The 27,521-nt window shown below is 34.6% G+C and overlaps 1 protein-coding gene across 5 annotated transcripts in view; it reads right to left on the reverse strand.

Moving 5' to 3' along the window:
* The window catches only part of APBA1 (amyloid beta precursor protein binding family A member 1), a 290,257-nt gene that overhangs the window by 134,574 nt on the left and 128,162 nt on the right, over positions 1-27,521 (reverse strand). For 3 of the 5 annotated variants that reach the window (XM_031943568.1, XM_031943565.1, XM_031943556.1), the window contains exon 2: positions 1,402-1,552. The exons of 1 other annotated variant lie outside the window; for it this stretch is intronic. The gene's annotated coding sequence lies outside the window, so the exon portion shown is untranslated. Of the gene's footprint in view, positions 1-1,401; positions 1,553-6,371; positions 6,392-27,521 lie in introns of those variants that run through there. One more of the 5 variants, XM_031943560.1, reaches the window with a different exon arrangement.

Below are 27,521 nucleotides of genomic sequence, written 5' to 3' on the forward strand. Positions count from 1 at the left end.
TTTACCTTTCTTTGTATCTCAGTGCTTAGCAGGCACAAAGAGCTAGAGTGATTTATCTACATTCTATCACTCATTACTTGTGTGATTTTGAACAAATAACTTAATTTCTCTAGGTTTCACTTTCCTCCTATATAAAAGGAAGAGAGTTGAACCAGATGATCCCTAAAATCTCTTTCCAGCTTTATATCTAAGATTTTTGATTCTAAGGTCCCACAGGGAGAAAGGCAATCAGATTCTAACCCCAAATCCAGGGCTATGATTATTAATTGCAGAAAAGAGCCTTAGAATATTTTCTTTCTAAAGAAAAAACCAAAACAACTTTGTTGTTTAATCACTTCAGTTGTGTACAACTCTTTCTGACCCCATTTAGTGTTCTCTTGGAAGATGCTGAAATAATTTGCCATTTCCTTCTCCAGCTCATTGTAAAGGTGAGGAAACTGAGGCAAATAGACTTAAGTATCTTGCTTGGGATCATATGGCTAATATCTGAGGCCAGATTTGAACTTAGGAAGATGAACCTTCTTCTCTCCAAACTTGGCACTCTATCTACTGCATCATTTTATTGCTCTTTCATCAGTTCATGTCAGAAAATATAAGTGCTATGTTAAGTGTTGGGGACATAAATGAAAAAAAAAAATCAAACAGTTCCTATCCTAAAGGATATTTTACTTCAAAGACCAGTGGTTTCCCTCCTTAGAGTGCTATCTCAACTGCCACACACCTTTCTGTCCCTTATTATTCTATTATTAAAATATTAGTATAGTTAAATATTATACTATTATATTATAATATTTAACATGTATAAGACTGCTGGCCATCTAGGGGAGGGGGTGGAGGGAGGGAAGGGAAAAGTTGAAACAGGAATGAGTGCAAGGGATAATGTTGTAAAAAATTACCCAGGCATATGTTCTGTCAATAAAATGTTATTAAAAAATTAGTATAACAACAACAACAAGAATAATAGCTCACATTTATATAGAACTTTATGATTTACAAAACACTTCACATATATTATTAGTTCATTTGATCTTTACACCAGAGAATTAGGTACTATTTTCATACCTATTTCACAGATGAGGAAACTACAGTTAAGTGATTTGCCTCATCAAGTGTAAAATGAGCTAGAGAAGGAAATGGCAATAAGTAATAGTATGTCTGGTGCCAAGTATGAACTCAGGTCTTCCTGAGTTCTAAGCCACTGCTCTTCCTATGGTGTCCTCTGCCTGCTGGAATTGTTATTGTGGTTTCTAGAAAGGTTGTGGCCAAATTCTGGAGATAGAATTGTTTGAGCTTGGCTAAGCTAGCTCTTTGAGAACCCAAGGTCATCTCAATATTACAGGGAGGCAGCAGAGCAGGAAATTAGCAGAGCTGACATTCATACAGAAATAATTTATGACTTACCTTGGATCAGACAGATTTTAAGCATGAGAAGCAGGTTCAAATCCACATCTCTCCTGATTCCCAGTCCTGAACTCTCTCCTGCACCACAGTGTTCAGTTCATTCAGAAGCAGGGATAATAAGACCCACCAACATGAACAGATTCAACTTAGCCTATGACATAAAAAAGAACATCATTGACACTTCTACTCCTTCAAGTCTCAACAAGGTATAAATCAAAAGCCCTATTGATTCTAATCAGCTTTGCTGAACAAGGCATCTGGAGTGAAAAGTTGGGGCCCAAAGCATTACTTAGGGAATATGAAGAAACAGCTAAAACAGAGACTAATGTCTGATTTATCCAGTTATAGAGGAGAAGGAAAATTACCATACATTCTTTCTTTTTTTTAATTTAATAGCCTTTTATTTACAGGATATATGCATGGGTAACTTTACAGCATTAACAATTGCCAAACCTCTTGTTCCAATTTTTCCTTTCCCCCACCCCTCCCCAGATTAAGGACAAAGTAGATTTAAAATACATTAAAATATAAATTAGATACACTAAGAAAACATGACCAAAATGTTATTTTGCTGACAAAAAGAATCAGACTCTGAAATATTGTCAATTAACTTGTGAAGGAAATCAAAAATGCATGTGGCATAAATATAGGGATTGGGAATTCAATGTAATGGTTTTTAGTCATCTCCAAGTTCTTTCTCTGGGCATGGCTGATTCAGTTCATTACTGCTCCATTGGAAATGATTTGGTTGATCCTAATTTCTGAGGTGGTGGGTCCTAGGGCTGGTCATCATATGTTTGTTGAAGTATATAATGATCTCCTGGTCCTCTCATTTCCTCCAGCATCAGTTCAATTAAGTCTCCCAGGCCTTTCTGGGAAATCCATCTTGTTAAGGTCATTTCTTGGAACAGTAATATTCCATAATTATTTACACAATTTTATTCAGCCATTCCAGCCAGTGGACATCCATTCAGTTTCCAGTTTTCCTAGCCACAAAAGGGCTTAACAAACATTAGGTAACAGGGTCCCTTTCCCTTCTTTATAATCTCTTTGGGATATAATCCCAAGCGTCAACTGGATCAAAGGTTCACAATTTGATAACTTTTTGAGCATAGTTCCAAACCTCTCCAGAATGGTTGGATTCTTCACAACTCCACCAACAATGCCATCAATGTCCCCAGTTTTCCCCATCCCCTCCAACAATCATCATTTATTTTTTCCTGTCATCTTAGCCAATCGACAGGTGTGAATCAGGTATCTTAGGTTGTCTTAATTTGCATTTCTCTGATTAATAATGACTTGGAGCATCTTTTCATATGACTAAAATAGTTTAATTTCTTCATCCCTGAAATTGTCTTTTCCATATCCTTTGACCATTTTTTCAATTGGAGAATGGCAGTTTTTATAAATTAGGTTAATTCTTTATATATTTTTAAATGAGGCCTTTATCAGAACCTTTGACTGTAAAATATTTTTTCCCAGTTTATTCTTCCCTTTAATCTTGTCTAATTGGTTTTGTTTGTACAAAACCTTTTTCAGTTGGTATAATGAAATTTTTCTATTTTGATCAGTAATAATCTCTAGTTCTTCTTTGGTCATAAAGATTTCCCTTCCACAGGTCTAGGGTAAACTATCCTGTTTTCCTCTAATTTATTAATAATTTCATTCTTTATGCCTGGTCCATGAACCCATTTTGGCCTTATCTTGGGTTTACCGATTATTTAAGTGTGGATCAATCCTAGTTTCTGCCAATATTAGTTTCCAATTTTTCCAGCAATTTTTATCAAACAGTAAGTTCTTATCCCCAAAAAACGGGGCCTTTTGGGTTTTGTCAAAGACTAGGTTGCTATATTTGGACTTTTTATCCCTTGGAACCTAACCTATTCCACTGATCAACTAATTTTCCTTAAAACCAAATGGTTTGGTAACTGCTTAATTTTAAATTTTTAGATCTGGTACAGCTAAGCCACCTTCATTTGGTTTTTCATTAATTCCCTTTGAAATTCTTGACCTTTTTTTTTCCATATTAATTTTTTTTTATTTTTTCTAGGTCATTAAAATGGTTTTTGGGTCGTTGGTATAAGCCTAAATAAATAGATTAGTTTGGGTAATATTGTCATCTTTTATTATTTCCTCGCCCTATCCAAGAGCATTTAATATTTTTCCAATTGGTTAAGATTGAACAATTTTTTCCAATTATTAGATCGAACAATTTGTGTGAAAAAGTGGGGTTGAAAATTTTTGCTCATAAAAGTTTCTGATTTTCCCTTGGAGATATTTCCTAAATTTTTTATATTATCAATAGTTACTTTAAATGGAATTTCTCTTTGTAATCTGACTGTTGGATTTGTTAGTGATATAGAACTGATGACTTATGTGGGTTTATTTATAACCAGCAACTTTCCAAAGTTGTGGATTATTTCTAATTTTTTAAGAATCTCTGGGGTTCTCAGAGTATACCATCATGTCATCGGCAAGAGTGATAATTTTGGTTTTCCTCATTTTATTCTTATTCCTTTAATCCTCTTTCTCAGCTCTTTTTCAAATCAAGCGTTTCTAATACAATATTAAATAAGTAGGGTGACAGTGGGAAAACCTTGTTTTCCTCCAGATCTTTAGGGAATGGTTTGCGGTTTGCCTCCATTACATATGATGCTTTTTGATGGTTTTTAAATGGTGCTGCTGATTATTTTTTGGGAAAAGTTCATTTATTCCTTCTCTCAAGGTGTTTTTTAATAAAGGAATGGATGGGATTTTATCAAATCTTTTCTGCATCTTTGAGATATCATATGGTTTTGTTAATTTGGTTTATTAACATGGCCAATTATATTGATAGTTTTCTTAATATTGAACCAGCCCTGCATTCCTGGTATAAATCCTATTTGATCATGTTATTATCCTGGAGATGATTTTCTGTAAGTCTTTTTTGCTAATATCTTATTTAAGATTTTAGCATCAATATTAGAAATTGGTTTATAATTTTTCTTTTCTGTTTTTCAACCTACCTGGTTTAGGTATCAGTACCATGTCTGTGTCATAGAAGGAATTTGGTAGGACTCCTTCATTCCCTATTTTATCAAATAATTTATATAGCATTGGAAAATTGTTCTTTTAAAATGTTTGGTAAAAATTCACGTAAATCCATCTGGTCCGGGGTTTTTCTTAGGGGTTGTTTAATTGCCTGTTCTTTTCTTTTTCTTGAAATGGGACTATTCAAACAATTTACCCTCCTCTGTTAGTCTGAAGTCTATATTTTTAGGTATTCCATTTCCTTTATTATCAAATTTATTGGCATAGTTGAGCAAAATAACTCTTATTATTTTCTAATTTCCTCTTCATTGATGGAAAGTTCTCCCTTTTTCATTTAAGACTACTAATTTCATTTTTCCTCCCTCCCTTTTTTCAGATTTGCAAAAACCCATCAATTTTATTGGTTTTTCATAAACCAACTCTTAGTTTTATTAATTTGTTCAATAGTCTTTTTACTTTCAATATTTTTAATTTTCTCCTTTTAATTTTAAATTTCAAATTTAGTATTTGATTGGGGGGTTTTAATTTGGTCTTTTTTTAGTTTTTTTGGTTAAAGCCCAATTCATTTAATCTTTTCTTTTCCTGCTTTATTCAAGTAAGCCTCCCTAAGGATATAAAATTCCCTCTTTTACCCACTTTGGCTGCATCCCAAAATTTTGGTATGCGTTCTCATCATTGTTATTATCTTGGTGGGTTATTAATTGTTCTTAAATTTTTGCTGTTCCCAATCATTCTTTAAGATGAGATTTTTTAGTTTTCCAATTACTTTTTGGTCACCCCTAACCTTTTGTTGAATGTAGTTTTTATTGCATCATGATCTGAAAAGCATTTTTATTTCTGCTTTCTTGCATTTTAATTTTGGGTCTTTATTCCTAATAATGGTCAATTTTTAATAGGTTCCATGAACTGCTGAGAAGAAAGTATATTCCTTTCTATCTCCAAATTAATTTTCTCCAAAGATCTAAAACCTAATTTTTTCTAATATTCTATTTGCTTCTTTAATTTCCTTCTTATTTGTTTTGTGGTTTGATTTGTCTAATTCTGAAATTCAAGGTTGAGATCTCCACTATTACAGTTTTGTTGTCCTTTTTCTTTTAAACTCTCTTAACTTCTCCTTTAGGAATTGGATATTCCCTTAGTGCAATATGTTTTAATAATTGATTTGCTTCATTGTTTTCTACCCTTTAGCAGGATGGTTTCCCTTCCTTATCTCTTTTAAATTAAATCAATTTTTGCTTTTGCTTGATCTTGAATAAGGATGGCTACCTAACTTTTTATTCACCTGAAGCATAATAGTTTTGCTCCAGCCTTTTCCCTTTACTCTTATGTATCCTCCTCTTTAAATGTGTTTCTTTAAACAACATATTGGAGGGTTCTGACTTTGATCCAATCCTATCTGCCTCCTCCATGGGGAGTTCATCCCATTCACATTTACAGTTAAATTACTTTGGTATTTAGTATTTCCTGCCATCCTAACCCAGATTTCTTTACTTTTTCTTCCCCCCAACCGTCTTTCCCCTTTTAAACTTATGTACCCCCTCTTGTATCCGATGGACCCTCTTTGGAATCCCTCCCCCCCCTTTGAGTCTTTTTCCCCTTCCTTCCTTTTACTTTTTCTTTTTCCCTTTTCCTCTCCCCGTTTTTAATGAAGGGAGAGAGAATTTTCCTCTAAAACAAATGTCACTTTTTTTTCTTTGAGCCAACTCTGATGAGGAGTAAGATTCACACAATGTTCCCCCCTCTCAAATTTCCCTCAGATATGATAAGTTTCTTTTTTGCCTCTTTGTGGGATGTGGTTTCCCTTTTATCCCTCCCCCTTATTCTGCCATTTTCCCTTTTTCCATATCATTTTCCCTTTTATGATATTATTAAAATCAAATTATACATGTATTCTTTTTGTATATCCACCAGAAATACAATTCTCAAATTATTATTTTTACCTTTTCTGCATTCTTGGGTTCTATGGTTGGGAATCCATTTTTTTTTACAGTTTTTTCCTTGAAACAAATGGAATTCATTTGTTTCATTAAATTCCATCTTCTTCCCTGGAAGAAAATGCTCAACTTAACTGGGTAGTTTATTCTTGGTGCATCCCAAGTTCTTTTCCTTTGAATATCAGATTCCAGGCCCTTGGTCCTTTTTAATGTAAGAGCCAGTAAGATCGGGTGATCCTTATTTGGCACCTCTTATTTAAATTGGTTTTGGCTGCTTGTAAAATTTTTTCCTTAATCTGATAGTTCTGAAATTTACAATATTCCTTGGGGTTTTATTTTAGGGTTTTCTTTTCAGAAGGTGTTAGATGAATTCTTTCATTGCCTATTTTACCTTTTGATTCCTATTACATCTGGGCAGTTCTCTTTTGATTTCTTGTAAAAATATTATCTAGGCTCTTTTTCATCATAGTTTTCGGAAAGTAAATAATCCTCAGATTATCTCTCCTAGATCTATTTTTCCCAAGTCATCGTTTTTGCAAGAAAAATTCATGTTTTTCCAGTTTGTCATTTTTTGTTTTTTGACTGATTCTTGTTCTCAATGAATCATTAGTTTCTATTTTTTCAGTTCAATTTTTAAAATTATTTTTCCATTTGCTTTTTTTTACTTCTTTCTGATATGTCAATTGGGTTTTTAAATGTATTTTTTTTCTGTGTAATTTTTTCCATTTCACTAATTTTTTTTTTAGTGAATTATTTTTCTTTTTAATTCACAGATCCTATTTTCTTGTAAAGTTCTTTGTCTTTTCCAATTCACAAATCCTACGTTCTAGTAATTCTTTATTTTTTCAATTCACAATTCTTACTAAAGGTTTTTTATTTTTTCCAATTCCTAAAATTTTGTTTCCTCACTTCCTAGGAATTTTTTATCTTTTTCAATTCCTATTTCAGGAAGTTTGTTGCTCTCTTATGGGCTTCTCTTTCCTTTCCCCATTTATTTTCTAACTCTCTTTTGAGACTTTTAATGGTCTCTTCTATGAGAGCATCATGTAAAGGAGGACAATCTGGTCCATGTTTGCTGTTTGCGGTCTCTTCAGGTTTGCTGACCTGCTCTTTTTCTGCATAGAAGCTGTCGATCATTCTTTTCATCTTTTTATTCATGTTTTAAAGCCTTTAGGGTATGTCTCCTAGGCAAGGGGGTTACCAGCTTCCTCTGCAGAGCAGGGAGAGATATAAACCGATTTCCGGCTCCGAGGTATGGGAGTGCTCTGAGTGAGAGTTTTCCCTTCCCCCAGCAGGAAGTGGATTCAGCACTGGCCGAGCTATTGAAGTGCCCAGTAGGGCTGTGTGGGTTAGCGATTGCCCTAGGCTAGAGACTAAAGGGTGAAAGTGTCACTGCCCCAGGCCGGAGCCTCTTGTGGGACTTTGAGTATTAGCAGCTGACAGCAGACCGCCCGATTTTACCAGACTCTGCCCCGAACTCTGCCCCAATGTCTCTGCCTGATGCAAATCGGCCCTGCAAAAGCTTTATGGCCCCAAGCTGAGCCCCCCACTGCGCAGACTGGAGGCTAACCCGGGCTGTGTCCTCCTGCCGTGCAGGATCACAACTGCCCCAAGGAAAAGCCCCATACTGCGGGTTGCGAGCTTGTGCTGAGATCTGTGCTTTCACTTTTGGTTTGAGGCTCTCTTCGGAACCTAATTTCTCTCCCAGTCTGCTTTGATCTCCCCCCTGGCCCCAGAACCAACCTTTTTTTGGCGAGATTGCAGATTTTCTTCGGCTGGTGAGTTGTTCTACTTCTTATCTTTATGAATTGTAGCAGTCAAGTCTATTTTTGAGGCTCGATATAATATTGATAAAGAGGGTAAGAGAAGAGCTTAGAAAGTCGCGTGTGCCTTCTCCGCCATCTTGGCTCTGCCCCCAAAATTACCATACATTCAACCAAATTGTTCTCAAGGACAGAAATTCATAGTGATAAATTGAAACATTCCAAGCCTAAAATGTGGGGGTATCTATACAGATCAGTTTAGGGATCATTTTTTTTTTCATTCATTATACAAGTGGCCTAAAACTGCTACTGAATGTAAAACTTCCAGGTTAGCAGAGGGCACAGAATTAAGATACCCAGATGGTCAATAAAATGAGAGACAAGAGTGAATGAACAAAGTATAAAGGACTTCATTAGTTCATGGGGAAAAAAAAAAAAAACATATGGATACTACCAAGACCAAGGTACATTTGAAAAGGAAGAAGGAATAGGGATAGTATTAGAGAAAGGATGACATCTTTCTGACATTGCTCAAGAATCAAGGTGATGCAGATTTAGAACAAAAAGAACCTTTCTCTCCTACTATATGTAGTCAAATATGTAATCTTAAAATGAGTAATTTAATTTCTTTGGGCCTCAGTTTCCTCATTTGTAAAATGAGGCAGTTGGACTAGGTGACCTCTAAAGAAGTTCCTGCATCTAAATCAATACTAGGAGTCAAATCCTACTCACTTTTTTCCCACAGAATATTAGGGCTGAATGGCCTTTCATATTTAGATCATCCCCCCAAAATCATCTGACCAATCTATTTTTTTTTACCACCCTCAGAAAATGCTATACTATAGCCTCAATGAAATATCAAATTCTTTCACTTTATCAATGTTAGATCACTATCTAGATATATCTTAGATCAACTTTCTTTTTTTTTAAATAGTATTTTATTTTTCCAAATTCATGTAGTGTTAGGATTCCTACACGGTGCTAAGTCACTGGAATTGATAGAGAAAATAATTATTTAATTTAGCATGGTACTTAACAGTTCTCTAGTTCACCAATGTACTTAGTACTTATTAGAGTTCCACAAGATTCACACCTTTAAAAGAGCATATATAAAGATGACCCCACAAAAGGACAAGCCCACTTTTGGAGGAAGAGACAGATTCGTTCCATTTTCCACCTCTGTGCTGCCTGGAGACATTCGGAGGGAGCTAGGGGCAGAAGCTGGAAGAGATAAAGGACTAGCTGCAAGAGCTCTTGGAACCAAGGAGAGGGACAGGCCTCTAAGAAAGCTAACCAGGCCCAAGGAAGGAGACAATACTTGAAAGAGAAACTAACGGATTTGGACTTTAACTCCTGGCTGCATTTGGGGTGATTACACTGAAACTGAAACTAAGGCTGCCTCCAGAAGCCCTCCAAGAAACCTGTTCCCAGAAAACATTATACTTTAGAGAAGAACATTACAATGTAGAGATAGTTTTCAACATTCATCTTTGCAAAAACTTGTGTTTCAAATTTTTCTTCCTTTCCTCTACTCACAGACAGCAAGCAATACAATATAGATTAAAGCAGCAGTCATCTAAACCATTTGGTACTGGCTAAGAAATAGAGTGGTAGAATTCACTATTTGACAAAAACTGCTGGGAAAACTGGATATTAATATGGCAGAAACTAGGCATGGACCCACACTTAACACCATACCATCAAAATGGGTTCATGATTTAGGCATAAAGAACGAGATTATAAACTAATTAGAGGAACATAGAATAGTTTACCTCTCAGACTTGTGGAGGAGGAAGGAATTTATAACCAAAGAAGAACTAAAGATCATTACTGATCACAAAATAGAAAATTTTGATTATATCAAATGAAAAAGCTTTTGTACAGACAAAACTAATGCAAACAAGATTATAAGGGAAGCAATAAACTGGGAAAACATTTTTACAGTTAAAGGTTCTGATAAAGGCCTCATTTCCAAATTATATAGTGAATTGACTAATTTATAAGAAATCAAGCCATTCTTCAGTTGATAAATGGTCAAAGGATATGAACAGACAATTTTCAGATGATGAAATTGAAACTATTTCCACTCATATGAAAGTGTTCCAAATCACTACTGATCAGTAGAAATGCAAATTAAGACAACTCTGAGATACCACTACACACCTGTCAGATTGGCTAAGATGATGGGAAAAAATAATTATGAATATTGAAGGGGGTGCAGGAAAACTGGGACATTGATGCATTGTTGGTGGAGTTGTGATCAAATCCAACCATTCTGGAGAACAATGTGGAACTATGCTCAAAAAGTTATCAAACCCTTTGATCCAGTAGTGTTACTACTGGGCTTATATCCCAAAGAGATATTAAAGCAGAGAAAGGGACCTGTGTGTGCAAAAATGTTTGTGGCAGCCCTTTTCATAGTTGCTAGAAACTGGAAATTGAAGGGATTCCCACCAGTTCGAGAATGGCTGAAAAAATTGTGGTTTATGAATGTTATGGAATATTATTGTTCTGTAAGAAATGACCAGCAGGATGAATACATAGAGGCTTGGAGAGACTTACATGAACTGATGCTAAGTGAAATGAGCAGAACCAGGAGATCATTATACATTTCAACAACAATACTGTATGAGGATATATTCTGATGAAAGTGGCTATCTTCGACAAAGAGAAGATCCAATTCAGTTTCAATTGATCAATGATGGACAGAATCAGCTATACCCAGAGAAGAAACAAGGGGAAATGAATGTGGACTGCTTGCATTTTTGTTTTTCTTCCCAGGTTATTTTTACCTTTTCTTGTGCAACAAGAGAACTGTACAATTCTGCACACATATATTGTATCTAGGATATACTTTAATATGTTTAACATGTATAAGACTGCCTGCCATCTGAGGGGGTGGAGGAAGGGATGGGAAAAGTTGGAACAGAAGTGAGTGCAAGGAACAATGTTGCAAAAATTGCCCATGCATATGTTCTGTCAATAAAAAGCTATAATTAAAAAAAAGAAAAAAAAAGATATAGAGTGGTGGATCAGTGGAATAAATTACATACACATGACAAAATAGTCAATGAGTATAGTAATCTAAATATTTGATAAACACCCAAACTTCCATTTCTGGAAAAAGAACTCACTTTTTTACAAAAATTACTGAGAAAACTGAGAAAGTAATATGTCAGAAACTCAGTAGAATTTCTTACCCCATACCAAAGTAAGGTCAAAATGGGTATATGATTTGGGTGCAAAGGATGATACCATAAGCAAATTAGGAAAGCAAGAGGTAATTTATCTATCAGATCTTTGGAGAAGGGAGGAATTTATGATCAATGAATAATTAGAACATTATGAAATACAAAATGGACAATTTTGTTTACATTAAATTAAAAAAATTTTTTGCACAAACAAAACCAACACAAACAAGATTAAATGGAAGTATAAAACTGAGGAAAAAAATTTTACAGCCAATGTTTCTGATAAAGTTCTCATCTCTAACATATATAAAGAACTGTGTCAAATTTACAAGAATACAAGTTATTCCCCAATTGATAAATGGTCAAAGGATGTGAACAGGCAATTTTCAGAGGAAAAACTTAAAGCCATCTATAGTCATCTGAAAAAATAATCATTATTGATTAGAGAAATGGATATTAAAACAACTCTGAAGTATCACCTCACACCTCTCAGATTAGCTAAGGTTATAGGAAAAAAAAATGATGAATGCTGGAGGAGATATGGGAAAACTAATTAGGGACACTAATAAGTGTGGTATATGATAATATAAGAAGGTGGTATATGATAAACAAGCTGATTTTAGAAAGGCCTGGAAAAATTTACATGAACTGATTGTGAATGAACAAGCAGAATCAGGAATACATTGTATAAAGTATGAAAGATTTGGTTCTCATCAGTGGTTCAGTGATCCAAGGCAATCTCAATAAACTTTATACAGAAAATGCCATCTGTATTCAGAAAGAGAATTATGGAAATTGAATTTAATCAACACATTCTATGTTCACTTCTTTTTTCTGTTTTTTCTCTATTGTGGTTTTCCCTTTTGTTCTGATTTTCTCTCCCAACATGATTCTAAAGAAATGTGTATTTGAAAAGTTAACATACATGTATAATCAGAAAATGCAATTCTTCTAAACCTACTTCCATATTCATCATGCTGCAAAAGGGAAAAAATTCACAAGAAAGAAGAAAAGTAAGGAAACAAACAACAACAACAAAGGTGAAACACTATGCTTTGATCCACATTCAGTCTCCAAAGTTCTCTCTCTAGATGCAGATGGTACTTTCCATTACAAATCTATTGGAATTGCCTTGAATCATTTTATTGTTGAAAGAGCTAAATCCATTACAGTTGCTAAGATCAACTTTCAAGAGCAAATTGTATTAAGCAATAGTAGATGCTTAATAAATTTTGATTGGTTGACTTTAATGACCTGAGAGCAAGGATGACTAAAACTTTAGATATTACCCAAACCTTACATTATCCCACAAATTCAACTCTTCTCTCATCAAATTTCAGCTGTAACTAGTGTGGGAGCATTGGGGAAACTGAGACTTTGTGTCCGTTGTCTAAAATTCATTGAATACCAACAGTACTTGCAGTCCTTCAGCAATGCAGAAACAATATCTCTGGCTGTGTTTCCAGAACTACAAAGTAGTGTTAACTCACTTGTACCTTAAAATCTCTTGTTTCTATCCAAACTCTGCTCAAGGGTCACTTTCCAAAGGAAATTTTTCTTAATTCCCCTCAACCCACATTTATTTATACTTATTTATATTCATGTCATCTTCTCGGAAGGGCAGTGAGACAATCAGTACCACTCATGCAGCACCTCCTATGACAAGATTAGAAAAGGCACTAATTAAAACTAAAAGAGGACAGGATATCTGATTTAAAAATAAAAGCATATTGAATGATTGAAGAATTTGATTCTTCAGGTCAAGCCAGGAGAAGATATACTTCTTTTGATCTAGAAATTAACAAAGATCTGAAAAAGGGTTGCACTCTTTTATGGGGCTACATCATCTTATGTTAAGATGGTATTAGAGAATTTGGTTTTTAAAATTTTAACCCCTAGTGATTGGAAATCTATAGCAAGGACATATTTAGAACCTGGACAATACTTGTTGTGGCTTTCAGAATATAGTGAACTCTGTAGAATACAAGACCAAGAAAACAGGCAAACTGGAGTTAATATACCTTTGATCAACTAGCAGGTATAGGTCATTATGCTGACATTTTACTGCAGATTAATTACCCTTTGATAACATATGAGCAAATTGATGCTGCTGCTATCAAAGCATGGGGCACCCTCCCAGGAAAACAAGATAGAGGGGAAGTCTTCACAAAAATAGAGCAAGGTCCAAATAAAACCTTTGCTGAATTCGTGGGACATCTGTAGACAGCTGTCATATGAACTATTGGTGAAAATGCAGCAACAGGAATAATGATAAAATAACTTACTAGAGAAAATGCCAATGAGGTTTGTAGAAGAATTATATTAGGACTACACAAAAATGCTCCTTTAGAAGAAATCACAAGGTGCTGTGCCACAGTGGGCACAAATGCCTTTTATACCCAGGCTATGAGGCAGAACATGGGAAAACAGGGTTCTTTTTGGCAAGGAACTTCCAGAGAGTAAAGTAGGGAATCTGAAAACTCAGTGTTGGCACAGAGATAGAGTGAGAAGACAGGGTGAGAGAACAAGACCGAAAACCCTATGTCCAAACTGCAACAGTGAGCTCTTCACCTGATGCTCCCTCATAGCTGCCTCCTCACACTAATGTCCAAGGGTCTGTGTCTATGTTCTATAAATCCCATTTTCCTCAAATGAAGATGTGATTTATATGTGGTTTGTGATTTTTGCCCAAAGCACAAAAAATTCCTAATTAAAGCTATTACCAAATCTTCCTTAGAAATGCTAAAGAGCAGCAACATTGATGGGCGTACTTCATCCCAGGGCTTAGATCAGAGGTGTCAATTACACAGTAACACATCTGCCTCCCAACAAGATTATAATTTAAAATATTTAACAAAGTAATTATAAATGCAGTAGGACATAAATAATGTTAATATGATGTTTTCTAAAGTCAGTATATAGCTCAAAGTTTTTATGTAAGATTTAATGGCTGCCCCAGAATGAGCATCTTTTTCCAGGGAAGAAGATGGTCATTCAACGAAATAAGTGAATTTCACCTATTTTTGGTGAAAAAAACCAGAACTTAACAAGAAGTTTGATCTGCAAATACAGAACTCAAGAAAAACCTAAAAAGGTAAAAAGAAATCTTGGGAACTATATTTATGCTGTAAAGATGTATAAAAAATACATGTATACCTTGTTCTAGAAATTAGAGGTGGAAAGGACATTGTATCAGAAAAAAGGGTAAAGTGGGGGTACTATATCTCACAAAGAGGCAAAGGAAACCTATTATATCTGAGAGAAAAAATGAAGGGGGATGAATATAATGGGTATTTTACTGCCATAAGAATTGACTTTAAGAGAAAAAATGTTAGACATATTCAATATATGGAAACTTCTCCCATCTCATTGAAAAGTGAGAAGGGAAAAGTGAAAAGGGAAGGAATAGCAAGCAGAAGGGAATACAGAAACTGAGAGGGAAAGGAGGTAAGATAGGGGAGGAACTCTAAGGTGGGGAGGAGGGATACTAAAAAGGGAGGGCTGTGAGAAGCAAGTGGTGCCAAGTTTAATACTGGAAGGGAGGTAAGGGGAAAGAAGGGAGAAAAGCATAAATAGGGGTTAACAAGATGGCAAGTAATACAGAATTGGTAATTTTAACCATAATGTGAACGGGTAAACTTCCCAAAGAGGAAGCAATTAGCAGAATGGATTAAAGCCAGAATCCACAATATGTTGTTTACAGGAAACACACCTGAAGCAGGGAGATACATTCAGAATAAAGGAAAAGGATGGAGCAAAATCTACTATGCTTCAGGTGAAGTCAAAAGCAGGGTAGCCATCCCGATCTCAGATCAAGCAAAACAAAAATTGATCTAATTAAAAGAGATAAGGAAGGGCACTATATCTTGCTAAAGGGTAGCATAAATAATGAAGTAATATCAATATTAAACATTTATGCACCAAGTGGTGTAGCAGCTAAATTCTTAAAAGAGAAATTAAGAGAGCTGCAAGAAGAAATAGATAGCAAAACTATAAGAGTGGGAGATCTCAACCTTTGCACTCCTCAGAATTAGATAAATCAAATCACAAAATAAATAAGAAGAAGTCAAAGAGGTAAATAGAATACTAGAAAAGTTAGATATGATAGACCTCTGGAGAAAACGAAATGGAGACAGAAAGGAGTACACTTTCTTTTCAGCAGTTCATGGAACCTATACAAAAATAGACCATATATTAGGACATAAAAACCTCAAACAAATGCAGTAAGGCAGAAATAGTGAATACATCCTTTTCAGACCACAATGCAATAAAAATTACACTCAACAAAAAGCCAGGGGAAAGTAGACCAAAAAATAATTGGAAACTAAATAGTCTCATACTAAATAATGATTGGGTGAAACAGCAAATCATAGACATAATTAATAACTTCACCCAAGAAAATGACAATAATGAGACATCATGTCAGAATGTGTGGGATGCAGCCAAAGCGGTAATAAGGGGAAATTTCATATCTCTAGAGGCTTACTTGCATAAAGTAGAGAAAGATAAGGTCAATGAATTGGGTTTGCAACTAAAAATGCTAGAAAAGGAACAAATTAAAAACCCCCAGTCAAACACTAAACTTGAAATTCTAAAAATAAAAGGAGAGATCAATAAGATTGAAAGTAAAAAAACTATTAAATTAATTAATAAAACTAAGAGTTGGTTCTATGAAAAAACCAACAAAATAGACAAACCCTTAGTAAATCTGATTAAAAGAAGGAAAGAGGAAAATCAAATTGTTAGTCTTAAAAATGAAAAGGGAGAACTCGCCACTAATGAAGAGGAAATTAGAGCAATAATTAGGAATTATTTTGCCCAACTTTATGGCAATAAATTTGACAACTTAAATGAAATGGAAGAATACCTTCAAAAATATAGCTTGCCCAGATTAACAGAGGAAGAAGTAAATATCCTAAAAGTCCCATCTTAGAAAAGAAATAGAACAAGCTAATTAACCAACTCCCTAAGAAAAATCCCCAGGACCAGATGGATTTACATGTGAATTACCAAACATTTAAAGAACAATTAATCTAATGCTAAATAAACTATTTGAAAAATAGGACTGAAGGAGTCCTACCAAACCCTTTTATGACACAGTCATGGTACTGATACCCTAAACCAGGTAGGCTGAAACAGAGAAAGAAAAAATTATAGACCAATCTCCTAATGAATATTGATGCTAAAATCTTAAATAAAATATTGGCAAAAGATTACAGAAAACCATCCCCAGGATAATACACTATGATCAAGTAGGATTTATACCAGGAATGCAGGGCTGGTTCAATATTAGAAAACTATTAGCATAATTGACTATATCAATAAGCAAACTAACAAAACCATATGATCATCTCAATAGATGCAGAAAGCATTTGATAAAATCCAACATCCATTCCTAATAAAACACTTGAGAGTATAGGAATAAATGGATTTTTTCTTAAAATAGTCAGGAGCATATATTTAAAACCATCAGTAAGCATATATGCAATGGGGAAAAACTGGAATCTTTCCAGTAAGATCTGGAGGAAGCAAGGTTGCCCACTGTCACCATTACTATTCATATTGTATTAGGAAACACTAGCCTCGCACAAGAGGTCAGAAAGAGATTAAAAGGAATCAGAATAGACAGCGAGGAAACCAAACTATCACTCTTTTTGCCGAATGATATGATGGTATACTTAGAGAACCTAGAGATTCTAAAAGCTATTAGAAATAATCCATAACTTTAGCAAAGTTGCAGGTTATAAAATAAACCCCATAAATCCTCAGCATTTTTATACATCACCAACAAAATCCAACAGCAAGAGATACAAAGAGAAATTCCTTCAGAATAACTGTCGACAGCATAAAATATTTGGGAATCTATCTACCAAAGGAAAGTCAGGAATTATATGAGCTAAATTACAAAAACTTTCCACACAAATAAAGCGACTTAAACAATTGAAAAATATCAAGTGCTCCTGGATAGGTCGAGGTAATATAAAAAGATGACAATACTCCCTAAACTAATCTATTTATTTATGCTATACCAATCAGACTTCCAAGAAAAAATATTTTAATGATCTAGAAAAATAACAACAAAATTCATATGGAATAATAAAAGGTCAAGAATCTCAAAAGAATTAATGAAAAAAATCAAAATGAAGGTGGCCTAGCTGTACCTGACCTAAAACTATATTATAAAGCAGCAGTCACCAAAACCATTTGGTATTCTAAGAAATAGATTAGTTGATCAGTGGAACAGGTTAGGCAAGAAGAATAATCAACTATAAATTTAGTGTTTGACAAACCCAAAGATCCTCACTTTTGGGATAAGAATTCATTATTTGACAAAACCTGGATAATTAAATTAGCATGAGAAATTAGGCATGGACCCACACTTAAATCAGATACCAAGATAAGATCAAAATGGTCCAGATTTAGACATAAAGAACGAGATTATAAACAAATTGAAGGAACATAGGATAGTTTACATCTCCAGATTGTGGAAGAGGAACAAATTTGTGACTAAAGATGAACTAGAGACCATTATTGATCCACAAATAGAAAATTTTGATTACATCAAATTAAAAAGCTTCTGTACAAACAAAACTAATGTAAACAAGATTAGAAGGGAAGCAACAAACTGGAAAAACATCTTCACAGTTAAAGGTTCTGATAAAGGCCTCATTTCAAAATATATAGAGAGCTGACTCTAATTTATAAGAAACCAAGCCATTCTCCAATTGATAAATGGTCAAAGGATATGAAGAGCCAATTTCAGATGATGAAATTGAAATCATTACCACTCATATGAAAGAGTGTTCCAAATCATTATTAATCAGAGAAATGCAAATTAAGACAACTCTGAGATACCACTACACACCGCAGATTGGCTAAGATGACAGGAAAAATAATGATGAGTGTTGGAGGGGATTGGGAAAACTGGGACACTGATACATTGTTGGTGGACTATCCAACCATTCTGAGAGCAATCTGAATTATGCCCAAAAGTTATCCAAACTTGCATACCCTTTGATCCAGCAGTGTTTCTACTGGGCTTATACCCCAAGGAGATACTAAAGAAGGGAAAGGGACCTATGTGCCAAAATGTTTGTGAGCCCTGTTTGTGTGGCTAGAAGTTGAAACTGAGTGGATACCCATCAATTGAGAATGGTGGGGTAAATGTGTATAGAATATTATGGAATATTATTGTTTTGTAAGAATGACCAGCAAGATGAATACAGAGAAGCTTGGAGAGAATTAATGAACTGATACTAAGTGAAAGAGCAGAACCAAGAGATCATTATATACATCACAACGATACTGTTGAAGATGTAATCTGATGGAAGTGGATTTCTTTGACAAAGAGACCTAATTCAGTTTCAATTGATCAATGATGGACAGAAGCACTAACCCAAAGAAAAAAAACACTGGGAAATGAATGTAAACTATTTGTATTTTTGTTTTTCTTCCCGAGTTATTTCTACCCTCTGAATCCAATTCTCCCTGTGCAACAAGAAAACTGTTTGGATCTGCACACATACATTGTATCTAGGATATACTAGGACATATTCAACATATATAGGACTGCTTGCCATCTAGGGAGGGGTAGGGGTGGAGGGAAAAATCGAACAGAAGTGAGTGCAAGGGATAATGTTAAAAAAAATCACCCTGGCATGGATTCTGTCAATAAAAAGTTACTATTAAAAAAAAAAAAAAAGTTCACTTAAAAAAAAAAAAAGATTTAATGGCTGCCATTTCTATTTGAGTTTGACACCACTAGCAGAAGACATTACTCAAACAATCAATATGGCACTGAGATGAATGCAAAAGATACAAAGAAAAATCAGTGTATACTCTCAGATATTGTTGTTTAATTAGGGGAAACAACACATATACATATGAGCAAATGCAAAACGTATTAAAATTACAATGCATTATAACTATAATACAAAATAAGGTTGTTTCAGAAGGAGTAGAGATAGGAAATGGCATCTAGATGTTGGGAGTAAGATCAGGAAAGATCTCCTGTAGGAGGAAACACTTGAGATGAGCTTTAAAAAAGGGTCTGTATCTCAAGGAAATCAAAAAATTAAGAGGTAAGTAGGGAATGCTCTCCAGAAATGGGGAGGTCACTTGTGCAAGGGAACAGTAATGGGAGATGGAGTATCATGAAAGAAGAACAATAAACATACCAGTGTGGTTGGGCTGAAGAGCACACAAAATAGGTGATATATAATGAAGTTGAAAATGTATATTACAGCCAGATGATGAAGGAAGGATTTTTCATATCAAGCAGAGAATTTTGTATTTTGTCCTAGAGGTAATAATGAGCCATGATAGCTCTTTGAGCTGGAGAATGATATGATAAGCCCTGTATTTTGGGATCTCAATGGAAAATGGATTGGGAAAGAAAAGACAAGGAGAACAATTTGGAGGTCATTGTAGTACTCCAGATGAGTACTGATGGGAACATCAACTGGGATGGTGGCTGTGTGAGTGGAATGTTTATAAAAGCTGCTTTAAGAATTGATAATACTTAAGAATTGATTTCCTATGGAATATGAAGAAATGTAAAGAGATTGTGAATTAGACTGATTAGAAGGATTCCCTCTATAGAAAGAGGGAATTTGGAGAATGGGTAGATTCTGGGAAAAGAACTGAAGTTCTGCTTTGGACATGTTGAATTTAAGATATCTATGTGATATTCAATAGGCAGGAATTTGTTGTTATTCAGTTGTGTCCAGTTTTTTATGACTCTATTTGGGGTGTTCTTCACAAAGATATTGGAGTAGTTTGCTATTTCCTTCTCTAGCTCATTTTACAGATGAGAGAACTGAGGCAAACAGGGTTAAGTGATTTCCTCAGGGTCACATTAGGCCCAGTGCCATCTAGCAGACAGAATAGGGAAGGATATATATGTAGATCTGGAAGTCTGCATACAAGATAAGTGGGCAGAGGAACAGAGAAGAGAACTCAAGATGGAACTATGAAGAATACCCGCATATAAAGGGGTGGAAAATTGATCATCCAGCAAAGGAGACTTGGAATACTGAGACTCTCAAAAGATAAGACAACCAGAAAAAAAAAAAAAGAAACAAAAGTCAAGATAATCTAAAAATTGGAAAATCAGTTTCTGAACAACAGTGTAATATCCTTTTTCTAACACTTACTATTTAGCCAAGACACAACTTCCTTGGACCTCACTTTCCTTTTCTTCAAATTGAGAAAGTTGGAATTGATGGCCTAGGAAGTCCCTTATAGATCTATACTCTAACTGTTGATGATATTGTTATAAATAATCCTTAATAAATATAGGTAATTTAAGAATAAAATTTCTAGTAAAGGGAATTTTAAATAGACATGAACATCAGACCTATCATGAATAAGAAGTTAATTAAAATCACAATGGTAATACATACTATACACATCTATGGATGAGTTATTCAATCTCCTGACTTCAAATTTAGCCTGGACCAATCACTTAACCCTGATGGCCTTAGTTTCCTCATGTGTAAAATTAGCTAGAAAAATATCTCCAGTATCCTTGCCAAGAAAAACCCAAAAGAGATCATAAAGAATCAGACAGAACTGAAAACAACTGATCAGCAGCAATAAGATATTATCATCAAAGTTTCTCAATCAAGGTTTGGAGGAAAATGGCAATATGGAATACAGGTGTTCAGTTCGGCTGCAACAGTACCCACATAGAATCAAAGACTTAGAGAAAACCTACAGCATTTCTGGAGGACATGAGAGCAAAAGTGGACTTCAGTCTGCTCCACTTTAGGGAGTACCCTCAACCATGAGATCACAGTTCCACTAAGTGTTCAAGTATAGTGTTTAGAGATGGAAGATACCTTACAGAGAATCTAGTTCAACTTCCTCACTTTATAAATGAGAATTTAAAGTCATGTACAGTGTCTTTTCCATTAGAATAATAATAGATAACATTTATATAGCATTTACTACATGCGAGGCATTATGCTTTATAATTACTAATACAACAGCCCTGTAGAGCTATTATCATTCACATTTTCCAGGTGAGGAAACTGAAGCAGATATAGGTTAGGTAACTTGCCTAGGGTTACACAGAGAGCGTTTGAGGCAGGATTTGAACACCAATCTTCTTGACTCCAGGTTCAAATCTCTATCTACTGTACCGCCAAGCTGCCTCTCTTTTCCATTCCTCTAGGGATGAATATGTAGCATAAGTAGCACATGTAGAAAAGTAGCATAGTTAATCTATGCCGATTAAAGATTATTCATAACAATATCATTAACAACTAGAGCATAGATCTAGAGGGGATCTCCTAGGCCATCAATTCCAACCTTCTCTTTTTGAAGATGGGGAAATTGAGGCCCAAGGAAGTTAAGTGTTTTGGCTAAGTAATAAGCATCAGAGACAGGATATTACACTATTGTTGAGAAACTGATTTTCCAATTTTTGGATATATCTTGACTTCTGTTTTTTTCCCTGGTTGTCTACCTTTTGACAATTTCAGTCTTATAAGTCTTTTTTACTGGATATCTAATGTCCTACCCCCACATATGCGGGTATTTATACCTGTGGATATGTTTACATATGCATATATAGCTGGGTGGCACAGTGAATAGAATAGTGGACTTGGAAATGGGAAGATCTCATTTCAAATCCTGCCTCAAATACTTATCCTCTTCTGCTTCACTTTTCTCATCAGTAAAATAGCAATAGTAATATAAACTCCCTCCCAGAGTTGTTGTGAAGATTAATTGAAAAAATATTTGTAAAGCATTTTGTAAGCTTTAAAGTACTATATAAATCTTTGATATTGTTATTATAAACATATATGTGAGAATGTATAAAAATGAATTTAGTAGTTTCATATGACTCCATCAGAACTTTTAGCAACCTGAATTCTTTCTTAAATGCAGATCCAAAAACAACTTAAATTTCTGATACTTTATTATTATTGTCACTCATAGAAATTAATTTTAAAAAATGATGCCTTTTCCCTGCCCAGTTTTCACTTTCAGTGGGGGAAAGAAACATTTTTTTCCTTCTTTCTCATCTTAATGAACCTTGAAGTTAATAGTTTTTGCTGATCATATCTTTACTCTCACTAGCTGCATTGATTTTATTGGAATATCTCTTCTGGGATGTTTAAAAATCAAAAGTTGTTTTAAAAAAACACTGTACAAATTGCATTCCCATATATTATTCCATATTCTAACCTGAAAACTCATTTATTCTTGTGAACAGTGACAGTGCGTAATTTTTAAAGACTTCACTTAAAAAAAATAAGATATGCTAAAACTCCATCCAACATTTACCTGTGCTATTTTACTAAATCTTCATGTTGACAAAAATATAGTGGGCTCACACTGTTACTAGTTGACTACTCAAGAAGAAATAATGAAAACATCTGCTAGACAAAGGTCCATGTTTACATTATGATTCGATTTACCTTAAAAGCACCATCCCCTTTTAAAACAACCTTTCTGGTCTTTGCCAATCAGATAGATCATTCTCTCCAAAATATTAGAACACTAGGTCTTTGGCTTGACCAAATACTAACAGAGAACTTGATTATTTCCACAGCAGCCACTGATTTTTGTTAGTGTAAAAATCAGAGGTATATAATGTCAAGAAACAAGTCTGTAAAGCAAACACTGCGGCTTCTCCTCAACCTTGACCCCCAATAAGTTATATATTGTGGCATTCATTTAAATGAAAGAAACCATTTTGCTGTGGCAGTATTCTATTCTCAGTGACATTATCTCTTCAGGGGTGCCTTCCTAAGCAATTGCCCACTCTTGATTTCTGCTCTCCTAATAACCAGCCTCCTTTGTTTCTGCAGCAAAGGGCTTGCAGATAAATGAAAGAACTCATGTTCTCATACAATTAATCTGAAGAGTTCTGGAAATTCTAAGGCAATTTAATTTCACTGGTGGTATTTTGAAACCCAGTGATAATCCTAACAACTTTAATACAATCTCCTTTAGAGAGCCTTATTAATATTAATATAGTGATCTCAGAGCAATATTTAAAGAACAAAGAGTATGTCCCCATTTTTGATTTTTAAATCACTGAATCATCAAGGTTGGTTTTCCATCATTTTCTCTGTTTAAGGATGTGGACTACAACAAAGTTGCACCAAAATTTGATTCTTCCACTGAGAGAGGAGGTTGGAGGATGTATTTGAATCCTTATGATTCTTTGTAGTTGAAAGAAATGAAACTGGTGATTTTAATAAATCTGTTACCAAATATGTTAGGTTGAAGGGGATGATACCAAAGACTAAAATAATCAGTTTGGGCCCTCAAGGAGCTTATAAACTATATCTAGGACAGAGGATTATTAATAAATATAAAACAACCAAATAACAAAATATATAATACATATATATTCACATCCATATATAAACACACATATATGTTCATATATAAATATACATATATGTATGTATATCAAAATATTCTTGGGGACAAATTCAATGATAGTTCAAATCTATAGTGATATAGTAGATAGAAAGTTATACTGGAAAGAAGACCTGGGTTCAAATCTAATTTTTGACATTTATTAGTTGTGTTAAAACTAATTGTCACACAATTTGCCCTAGATAAGCTATTTAATGTCTGTAAACTACTTATGAACATCTTCAAAGTCACAGATATCTTACAATCTGCATTGATGGAGGGAATTCCTATGAGAGGAGTTTTGCCTATTGCTGAAATAAGTCTTTTAAGAGTACTTATTCACTTATTCAGTAATAATAGTTTACTTCAATAAGTTCATAGACATAGCATAAACTTCGTAATTTACAAAGTACTTCCTTCACAACAGCTATGCAAAATTGGTGTTTTCTTTGTATTCCTAGCACATAGCATGGCACACAGAAAGTGCTTAATAAATTCTTGTTGACCAATGAGGTGATTCAAGACAATTCCAACTGACTTATAATGGAGGCTGCTATCCTCATCCAGAGAGAAAACTATGGAGACTCAATGTGGATCGAAACATAATATTTTCACTTTGTTGTTGTGGATTGTTTGCTTGCTTGCTTTTTATTTTCCATCCTTGTGTTTTTTTTTTCTTTTGACCTGATTTACTTTTTGTGCAATATGATGACTATGGAAATACGTTTAGAAGAACTGCACTATATTGGATTGCTTGCTGTCTTGGGGAGGGGAGAGGAGGGAAGAGGGAGAAAAATTTGGAACACAAGATTTTGCAAAGGTTAATGTTGAAAACTATCTTTGCAGGTATTTGAAAAATAAAATAATATTAAGATAAAAATATTTGTTGATTATAATAAACATAATATTACCTTTTTTTGACAAATAAGGAAGCGTAGGTACAGACAGGTGCAGTGACTTGGCCATAAGCACATAGCTACTAACTTTCAGAACTGAGCAAATTCTGCCTCAGACACTTAACAGCCATGACTTTGGACAAGTCATCTAACCTCTATGTGCCTCCTCTCTTTCCTCATCTGTAAAATGAGATAATATTTAAGAACATAATGGGCTTTGCATACAGAAGTATAGGGCTCTTGCAATTATATCATTTTACCCTCTACATAATTCTGACTTGGGTAGGCAATTCTCTTTTAATACTTAAATGACTTAGTGCATGCAAAAATAGTTTGTAAATTTTGAAGTGTTATATAAATGTGAAGTGTTATTACCCTCTTTGAAGAAGAAAGAATATTTCTATTTAAATTTCAGGAGACAAACTTTGTTTTGCTTAAAGTATTAAGAAAAAAAATGAATGCACAGCATGCTTAATTCCTCAGAATAAGAGCTGAATGTTAGAACAAGACAACTGGCTTGAGATATTTATTCTGGACCAGATATGAGAAGTATCTAACAGACTGAAAATTTGCAATCTGGACCACTAAATTCAATATTCTGGGAGAATAATTGGAGAAGATTTTGCAGGAAAAAAGCCTTAAGCTCATTTCTCATTTTAGAAGACATCTCTAGTATTCTGTTTTCTCTGCCCAGATCTCAAATGGATAACTGAAAAAATAGAAAGGGTAAGAGTGAACTCTATCCTCCCCAAGAGAAGCTTCCTCTGCTTCCAATCTCCAGCTCTTTCATTTTCAGTGTGCCTGACTGTAATCTATAATACCCACATGGGATTCATTGGCTTTAGGAATGGTCATCATAAAGAGATAAAGAATGGAAGGGAACTTGGAGCTTATTTAATTCAACCTCTTCATTCTACAGTTTAAGAAACTGAGACCTAGAAATTTTAAATGATTTATTTGGAGTCACAAGGGTAGATAATGGCAGAATGTAGATTTGAAGCTAGTCTTTGACTCTAAATTCAGCTATACATTTGAGTGGAGAAACTTTCTTCACAAAATCATCTGGTTCTCATTTTTGCCTCCTGAAAAGAGTAAACATTATAGTGTCCTGGGGCTTGGTATAATTAGTATAATAATATCTAACTTTGCAAACTATATTAACCAGCACTTAGAGTGTCTTTCATGGTCTTTGAGAATTCTGGGTTATCTCCAAACTACAATGAGGTATCATAGTAAGGATGCCATTTCTTTTCTTCCTTATGTAATCCACTTGATACCATTTAAATCTATTTCCTCATCAATGGGAAACTTTTGCTGCATTTAAGTAGAAATCTTTTTTCATATAATTTCATAATACAGTTTAAACATATTGTTTCTTTTTCCTATCTTCTTTTCTGAATTCGATTTTTGTTGTTATAGAGATGTAGGGAAACAAGAGACCCTTCTAACTCAAATTATAATCATAGTGGGAGGAGAAATTTTTTCACTTCCATTTGGTCTTACTCCCTGATTGCCACTTCTTTTTTTTTTTATATAACTTTTTATTGACAGTACATATGCATGGGTAATTTTTTTACAACATTATCCCTTGCACTCACTTCTGTTTCGATTTTTCCCTTCCCTCCCTCCATTCCCTCCCCTAGGTGGCAGGCAGTCTTTTATACATGTTAAATAAAAAATATTGTTTCTTGATTCTTGTTTTTTCTGTAATGAAAATGGAAAAAAAGATGGTCACTATCTGCAATAAATCATTTTTTATATACTCCAGAGTTATTAAATTAATCTTTAATTTTTTTCTTCTCTGGAGTAAATCATCCCACTTCCTTTAATTTATGCATTCAGGAACTATTCTTTTACTGTGATGCTATACTAACTGTGCTTCTAAAAGTATTGGTGCTGTCAAGATATTAGAAGACATGCTATTTTTTGGATCTAAGGCCCAGCAAAAAGAAAGCCTTTGAAGTCAGGAGGACCTGAGCTCAAATCTGATCTCAGACACTTAACACTTCCTAGCTGTGTGACCCTGGGCAAGTCACTTAACCCCAGTTGCCTCAGCAAAAAAAAAAAAAAAAAAAAGGTCACATAATAACAATCCTTTGCACTCACCCTCTGTTTGACTCAGCTACAGCAAAATTTCAGGTTTAAGCCCAAATAGGAATTAAATTTGTCACATTGCTACTGTTGTCCCCTCACTGTCAGGATTACAGTTCAATGTGTGGCTACAGATAAGTATTAAGTACAGTAATGTGGTCCTCCAGTTCCCCATTAGGGGCAGGCCTCCAGTAAATGTGTCTGTGCTTACAAATTGTTTCCCTCATTTCGAAATTAAATTTCTGTTTGATTCCTAATCTCTTGTTTCTAGCCTGCTTTGCTCAGCTCTGGACACCCACAGGTTAGAGACCAGTTTTATCTGGTTGACATTAATTGGTGTCAGAAGTTGGTTTGGACACAGAACTGGGCTATTGGACTCTCTGCTATTAGTGGGAATGGACTAGGCCCCACTAGAGATTCCTCTGCCCTTGTTCCAGCTCCAATCTTTGAGATATTGCCTTGAATAAGTGCTCCATTTTTTGTGAGGAAAACTCTGGGGCCCTCTGGTGACCTGCTTCATCTCATGTTTCTGGAAAGGAATAACCTTTCTGCATGCTCTATTCCTCTGAACTATTTCTTCCTGCTGTTTGGCTCCACCTCTTTAGGCCAGGAGGCTCACTTACTCGCTCTGTTTTGGTTTCAGTCCCCACCCCTGAGAGTGTTCAGTCCAGATTGTAACTGTGCACTTTATTGTTTTCATCTGTCTTGTCTTTTTTTTTCAGTGTCTTTGTAAAATATTAAATATTTGTGTTGTGAGCTAGATTTTGTAATCTTGAAAGATTACAATGCAACCAGCTAGACAAACTGCTTAGGGATGAAGTCAAAGTTTAGAAC

This window comes from Sarcophilus harrisii, chromosome 1, assembly GCF_902635505.1.
Source record: "Sarcophilus harrisii chromosome 1, mSarHar1.11, whole genome shotgun sequence".
In the NCBI taxonomy this organism is placed as follows: Eukaryota; Metazoa; Chordata; class Mammalia; order Dasyuromorphia; family Dasyuridae; genus Sarcophilus; species Sarcophilus harrisii.